Here is a 6,021-nt window from a genome sequence, read left to right on the forward strand (position 1 = left end):
ATAGTGTCAACCAATGCAGCTCCCAGAGTAGAGATGTTATACACAGGCAGTCCTCAACTTATGACCACAACTGAGCCCAAAATTTTTGTTACAAAGTGAAATGTTTGCTAAGTGAATTTTGCCCCATTTTTACAACTTTGCTTGCCACAGTTGTTAAGGGAATCACGGAAGTTCTTAAGCTAGTAATATGGTTGTTAAGTGAATCCGGCTTCTCCACTGACATTGCTTGTCAGAAGGTGATCACATGCAATCATCACTGCAACCATCATAAACATGAGTCAGTTGCCGAACATCTACATTTTAATCATGTTGATCTTGGGGATGTGGCAATGGTTGCTAAGTTTGAAAAACGGCCATTAAGTCACTTTTTCCAGTGCTGTTGTAGCTTCAGACAGACACTAAACGAAGGATTTTAAGTTGAGGACTTAAAATTGTACGCACTGAATAACCAGCCCCATTTACTACCTGGGCTACTGCAGTCTCCACCTGGTCCCTGAGGATTTCCTGGCAAGGCTTCTCAGAGGTAGTTTGCCCTTGCCTGCTTAGGGCCGAGAGCGACTAGCCCAAGTCACCCAGCAGGCTTTGTACACTCTCCAGATTTCTAGCCTGATCACCTAACCCAGGGGTCGGCAACCTCGGCTCTTTTATGACTCGTGGACTTCAACTCCCAGAATTCCTGAGCCAGCATAGCTGGCTCAGGAATTCTGGGAGTTGAAGTCCACGAGTCATAAAAGAGCCGAGGTTGCCGACCCCTGACCTAACCACTACACCAAACTGCCTCAGTTGGTGGGACTCCCACGCACACGCACTCTTAGCTGCTTAACAGCAGAGGCTCCCGTCTTTCTCGGTCTGGCAGCGAGAACGAGAGAGACACGGGAGGAAGCGCCAGGCAGAAACAGCCACTTCCACCTACCAGCCGCTTTTCTCAGCTTTGTAGCATAGCAATGGTGACTGCCGGAATCCCCAGGGCAAAGGAGATCCTGCAAACCACGACACGGTGACGCGACCTCGATCGGCCAAGCTGAAAACGCGTGGTTTCCTTGCAGGCGGGAGGCTATGGCGCCCTCTGCACCTCCTGGCTTAAGGAAGCTTCCCCGCGGCTCTGCCAATCAACCCGCGGCGATGCGCCCAAGGGGTCCCCGCGACAGCCGCAGAACGAAAAAGAAGCGCTTCCCTTCCGCGCGCTCTCACACACACACACACCACCCTCAAGACGCCGAACCCCCCCCACCTTACTCCGCACCCCCCCCCCCGCGCCCAAGTGCTTCCGAACTCCCGGAGCCGAGCGTGCATTAACTCAATTTCGAATAGCCCCTCCCCGCGAACGGCCCGGGTGGCTTCCGACGCTGATTTGCCCCGCGCTGTTTCGGGCCGTGACGTAAGCACGCACGCTGCGTCTCTCCCGGAAGTGAGGAAGCGGTGCGGGTCCCAGTAATAGTAACAAGCGGGCTTGTACGGTGCCCTCTGCAAGGGTTTCCCCCCCCCCTCCATTTCCCAGACTTTGGCTAGCCCGGACAGGGCAGCCCGGGGAGGGGGAGCTCCAGCGCAAAGGGGGCCGAGCAGAGCTCCTGCTTTGGCTTCCCCGCTGAGGGGTGGCTGAGCAGCAGCAGGAGGAGGTGGCGGCGGCGGCGGCTGTGGGGGGAGAGAGAGCAATGCGGCTCCGCCGCCAAGAGCTCTGCCCGGACGCCACGCTTCCGCCACAGCCCGTTCCTTCTCCTCCTCCTCCTCCTCCCCCCTCCTCCTCCTCCGCCCTCCTCACGCCATCACTGGGGGCCACGGCGTAGAGGCGCGCCCCCTCCTCCCTCAGCACCGTAGGTATGAGACCCGCCGAGACTCCCCGCCAGCACCAAATTCGGGTATGTGATGTCTGTTATTGCTAGCCGTAGATTAGCTGGTGGAGGTGGTGGATAATGGTGGTGGTGGTGGTGGTGGTGCGAAGAACAACAGCAGTGATCACACCGTGGCCTTCCTCAGAACCATCATCCTCCTCCTCATCCTCACCACCACTCTTGCTTTCCCTGTTCTCCCCCATCCACCCCCCCACCCCTTTTTTTCTTTTCTTTTTATAAACCCAGCAGAGAGTGGTTTGAGTGGAAATTGCCATCTGGACTTCTTTTGCGGCTTGGGATCCTCTCATTCCATTCATTCAGGTTTTTCTCGCCTTCCCATGAATCTGCAGGCTGGTAGGGAGGCCAGGAGTTTCCACTTCCTTTGAAAGAGGAAGGGAGGGGAGGAGAAATGAAGTGGCCAGCCAAGAACTGAAGGAAGGAGAAAGCTTTGGCACAGCTCTTTGGCTTTGGCCATGCCAACCTTTCTCAGATTCTCCAGCAACTGATGGGGCAAGAACCTGCAGTGTTCTTTCTGGTGCTGCTTTTTCTTGATACCATTTCCTTTTTCTTAAAAAAAAATATATTATCCTCCTTTAGGAGTCAAGATAATGCATTCTAGAGATGGGTATTTTATTTTTCATTGGCTTTAAGGGACTATTGCAAATTTCAGAATGTAGCTTGTTGAGCAAATGCTTTCCGTCCTTCTGGACTGCAAAGTGACCTTTCTAGAGGGACCTATTCTTGTTTAGATGAGTACACTTTAGAAAGGTATAATTCAGTTGTAGTTGCTTCATGGATCACTTCCACAGTTTTGTGATTATATATAAGTTCTGATCATGTTCCAGAAGTATAAAAGGCTTGGCACTTTAGAAGCTAATAAACATACTTTAGCATAAGATTCTTTAAGCTAAAAGTGTGTTTTTGTGAATCAGTATATTGGATAAAATAGGCCCTAATTGCTACAGGAGCTTTGGTTTTAAAACAGCAGCATATGGTTATAGTTCTTTATAAGGTCTTTTGTTATGCTATTTTATATTTATTAGTCCTCAGGCTCAGATACTGCCTGAGGAGCCCCTGATGTTCTGTGGAGATGGTGGGACAAAAGGGAAACCTCAATTGTAAGCAATAATTTCCAGAGATAAATAGCCTCAGAGGTATGATCATGAATGTGTGAGTTGGTGGGCTCTGATTCATACAATAATAGAACTCAGGCTCTAACCTCCTAGCTGCAACTTGTTACATAGAAGGGTAGTTGGAGCCAAATAAGAGGCATGAAGGAAGGAAGGGCTTTTACAACCACCAGATCATCCATATCAATTTCTGCAGTGCACTTTTACTTTCTAATCTAAACTTACTAAACTCTCCCTTGAGTTTAAAGAGCAAAAGTTTCTTTTAGCTAGTTCTTTTCCACTTCTTTAAGGACACCTGTAGCTCAGATATCATCTATGACTGCCCATGTCAACTATCAAAGTCCTCATTAGCACTGTTGACAATCAGATGGAAATTCATTGTGGTAATCCTGATTGCTCTGCTTAAGCAGCAATGAGACTTCAATAAGAAGGACTCAAGGACTGCTGCAGAAGTTCCTATGTTACACCTAAGCATGTTTTGTTGAATATACATTATGGCTGAATTTCCATAATTTGCTTAGTCAACTAGACCACTTTATAGTTTAGTATAATGCATAGCCCTATCATTTGTAGCCTGGTGGAGAACAAGTTGAAGAAGAGGAGACCATTACTGCATACTGTAGATTAGATTTGTACAGAGAGAGGAGTTACTCTTGCCTTCTTTTGGATTGGTTAAAAAAACCCCCTCCCATTTCAGATATTGTACACTATTCTTTCTTCTCGGGATAATATTGCCAAGGCTTATCAAGCTATTTCTGTTGTAGCTTATTATATGCATTTCATTTCAAATCTGTACTAGTTTTAGGTAATGATTTATACTGATATAAATTTATGTGTTTTTTTCTGACACTGTTTTCACTTTACCTGCAATATTAGTATAAAAAGTCTTTTTAAAAATTGATTGGATAAAACAGGTGAACAATAAAGTGAATATAGTCTCATGCCGTAAGACTTTCTTCTTCTAAGTGAATCCCCTCAGATGTTCTATAAAGGGTTTTCCCAACCGTCTGCACCACAGGTAGAGAAATGCAAAGAGAAAGGAAAATTTATCCTGTGTAAGGATGCCATTCCATCAGTAGGTAGATGTAGCCTATTTCAAAGACTGGAATGTAAGAGAGATTGTGTTGGGTAGCAGTTCCAGCATTTATGGATTTTATTTTCAGTATTTAATTTGAATACAGTTTATTTGCTTGTACATTAGTTAGCATTCACAATCCAGATTTCTGCTTGGCAAAATATTCAAGAACCTTTTAGGAACCCTTTTTCATAGCTTTAAGCTGTTAATTATATTTGCTGTGTAACTCCAGGAGCAATGAAAATAGCTATTAAAATGGTATAGACCCTTTTGGTCTGTAATCTTTAAGAACCACATTGCAGAGCAGTTTGAAATATTCCAATAATAGGTTTTGCAATGACTACCTTTTAGTCCTAAATGCAATTACCAGGATGCAGGTTAAATTATTTCAGTGGAACTTCAGTATAACTTATTTTGAATCAGTAATGGCTCAAATTAATCTGCTTCAACCTTTTTTTGTAGTTACACAGGAAATGAATCTGATATGGTGCTATTGCTGAGGTCACATTGTAGTTACTGAATCACACTATTTACTACAAATTACATGTCTCATCTTCTTTGGTAGGCAAGAGTTGGTCTTCCTATGGCAATAATTAACTTTTAATTAATAGTTTTCAAGCACCTCAAGTATGTCAGATTGTGTTTGCTTCTTCTCCAGTATAAAGGGAAAGTGGTTTGTGCTTGGTGAAAATTCTCTTCAAATTTGGTGAATTCTAAAACTGCTAGGTATTGTATATTTTACAAAGAGTTCCATGAATATGCAAAAACTGGCATAAGTGACCAAGTTTCACAGAATTCTTATAAAATCTTTTTACTTGATTATTACTCTTGGATGACTATTGTGGACAATTGTATCGTGTTTGTATCTCACCTGTTAATGAGTTAATAAGGCTCCTATCTCAAAAGTTCACTCCAAGGGGTTATATCATAAAGATAAACTCTAATAAGCATCTTTAGTCTAAACATATTACTGAGAAGCATTTACAGCGCAAATATATATTTAAAAAGCAGCTTTTTGTCTTGTGGTTGGAAAGTAATCTTTGTATTAAGTGAATGAATGAAATAGTTTTATTTTATCAAAGAAGTACCTACCAGGAAGATGTAGTCTGCTCACATTTGCATTTTGTAGATTGATGAAGAGAAGAGTAGGGACTATTTTATATCAGTGAAAGCAAAGGAATAGATCCCGAGGTAATGCATATGCTTTTTGCTGATAGGTTTGTGGTTTGGAAAAAAAAACCCTACCTTTTACCATTTTGTAGCAACACATGTTTGGTAACAGAATAAGCCCTTCTAGATGGTACTATCACTACTCTGCAATCGCTCTGAATTTTTTTGAAATCAGCCCTGTGGTTGTCTTTATTCATTCTGACTTCAGATTGTTGACAGCAGATAGGGAATACTATGAGCCAATCAGTGCTCCCTTCAGCCAACCAGTAGGAGAATGCAAAAGTGATCAGTTAATTACTATGCCTAGAGCTACAGCAGCTCCTGGAGTAACAAAAATCCTCTCAAGACTACTATTGAAAACTGAATAATTAATGGCTATTCCTACCCTTACGTTTATAACATCTGTTGCATGTGTTAGTCTTGCCATTGTGCAAAAGAAACAACCCTCAGTTGTTGGTATGAATGGTAAATTGTCTGAATGTCAAGGTGTCATTCTTCCTGCATTCTTCCTGTTGAAAGCCACAGTGATGATAAAACACTAATTTTCCTACAAGGCACTTCTCTCCAGTTTTAAGTAACCCACAAAGACTGGGAGCTAAACTAAGGCAAGCCTATAAGTAGGCTAAGTTAAACCTGTTCCTTATTTAAATGCATTATGAAATTTCCTAGAAGGATTAAGATTGAGTTTGCTGATAATATACCTATGCTATATATTAAAGAGTGCGGAGTTCAGATTATTGAAAGGAGGATGAAGAAAGCATTCTTTCAAATGGGAAAGTAACCCAGTCCCTAGTCCATGAAGTTTGCAAATTTAGCT

General features: G+C 43.3%; 1 protein-coding gene across 1 annotated transcript in view; it reads left to right on the forward strand.

Annotated features, from left to right (window-relative positions):
• The first annotated feature begins 1,493 nt into the window (after nt 1–1,493).
• SPOPL (speckle type BTB/POZ protein like) overlaps nt 1,494–6,021 on the forward strand; it is a 52,607-nt gene continuing 48,079 nt past the window's right edge. The window contains exon 1 of the mRNA XM_083351695.1: nt 1,494–1,856. The gene's annotated coding sequence lies outside the window, so the exon portion shown is untranslated. The remainder of the gene's footprint in view (nt 1,857–6,021) is intronic.

This window comes from Vipera ursinii, assembly GCF_947247035.1.
Source record: "Vipera ursinii genome assembly, chromosome: 1".
NCBI classification, from domain to species: Eukaryota; Metazoa; Chordata; class Lepidosauria; order Squamata; family Viperidae; genus Vipera; species Vipera ursinii.